This window comes from Peromyscus leucopus, chromosome 3 (genome assembly GCF_004664715.2).
Source record: "Peromyscus leucopus breed LL Stock chromosome 3, UCI_PerLeu_2.1, whole genome shotgun sequence".
Classification (NCBI taxonomy): domain Eukaryota; kingdom Metazoa; phylum Chordata; class Mammalia; order Rodentia; family Cricetidae; genus Peromyscus; species Peromyscus leucopus.
The window spans coordinates 107,346,969-107,348,740 of NC_051065.1; the positions used below are offsets into that span (position 1 = coordinate 107,346,969).

Genomic DNA, 1,772 nt, shown 5'->3' on the forward strand with positions numbered 1-1,772 from the left:
AAAAATAAATATAACATAGGAAGTTGAAGCATTGAAAAGTGTTAAAAAGTGGTTACATACTTAAAAGTAGTATGGGCTATCCTAGGCCATGATGTTTAAAAGCCACCTCATAGGACTCCGTAAAGATTCATTGATATGTATATCTATATATATATATATACATATTATATACATATATATATACCTAATCATATCTCAAAGGGCATATGATTAAATTTTCTATCACATGTTTGTCACCACATGGGTTAAATAATTTTAAGGGAAAAAATACAACTTCATATTTTCATGTACACCAAAGCACATAGACACTATGCCATGTTTGACAGTTCTAATGCCAGTACATTGGCTCTTCTTAAAGGAACTTGCCCATCAATAAATATTCAAACATTTATCACCTTCTCACACATAGACCTCAACAAGTTACCTATATGTTTTTCAGTGCTCATAAATACAAAAGGACTCACCATGGCATAGATATGGACCACAAAGAAATGGATATTGTAAGATGTTGGATCATTCTGAAACATAGTTCTTGAGCAAGAGATAATGCAGTCAAAACAGTAAATCACCACAAAGAAGCTCAAGAGCAGCAGGATGATCTGGGTGGCCCTTTCCTCTGGAGATGCTTTTGGAGAAAGGCTGGTGCTATGAAGATGCTGGGACTTCTTCTTGTGCCTGCACAGGAGGGTCATCATGTAGCAAGTGGAGAGGACCATAAGACTAATGAGAAAGGCTTCCCTGAGGGCCAGCAGTGTGGAAAATGTGCTTTGCATGAGGTAACTCATGGGTAGAATAGAGCAGGATTGAGTAACATACATAACATTATTCAAGGTCAAATTGGGTGTGGCAATCATCGATACTAAGAGGTGACTGCTAATGAACATATAGAAGATACTCAGGGAAAGAAGGGCACATAACATGTGATAGGGAGGAGATATGTGCTTGAATTTTGCTAAACAGGAGCTTCTGGGACTGAGGATGATAGCCTGGAGGACACTCAACAGGCTGGTGGTACAAAGGGAGAGACCTCTAAAAATTCTGTACAAGTAGATAAGGAATTTACATGTGATGTCATCCCATCCCCTCCGAGAAATAAAAATGTCTGTGGCTATGAATGCCGAAATCAGTAGCATCAGTAGATGGATTAGGGCCAAGAGACCAATGGGCAGGTCAGTGGATTTGGGCCTGTGCCCAGAAGTGAACTTGAGGATGTGAAAGAGAAGAAGGATGCTGTTGGCTGAGATCCCAATGCCAATTTCAAAGAAATAGGTGTTCCTTAAGTGGGAATTAGTGTGGAGTTCGTGGTTCTTATTCATCTTATGTGGGAACAAACAGTGGCTGAGGAGGAAAGTAAGTCAATGACTCATCATAGACACAACCCCATGAACCACTGCAGACAGCTCTGCTGCCTCAGGGACACACACAGATGCCCACACACACTTGTTCCCCTGAAGACTCAGTTCCACCTCACACTCCACAGACCATCCTCCTGCTAGCCCTTGTCCTAGTCCTCAGAGCCAAGGCTGGATCCTGTGTCCCAGGGTGGCTGTGTCAGTGTGCGAGCTCCTTCAACATTAAAAACTGCAACCATCAGAAATGATGCCTTTTCATATTTCACATGTTTGGGTTTTACTGGAGCAGGAGCAGCTTCTTACTGGGTTTTCATCCACAACATCTTGATTGACAGGTACATTATAGACAGAGTTTTACTATTTAGGGTGAGTTTGAATGAGGATGATTGTGGTACAAGAAGAAATTAGCCCTTTGCAGTG

At 41.2% G+C, this 1,772-nt stretch overlaps 1 pseudogene; it reads right to left on the reverse strand.

The window, feature by feature from the left end:
• Positions 1–380: 380 nt before the first annotated feature.
• Positions 381–1,367, reverse strand: LOC114682087 (annotated as a pseudogene).
• Positions 1,368–1,772: the final 405 nt, after the last annotated feature.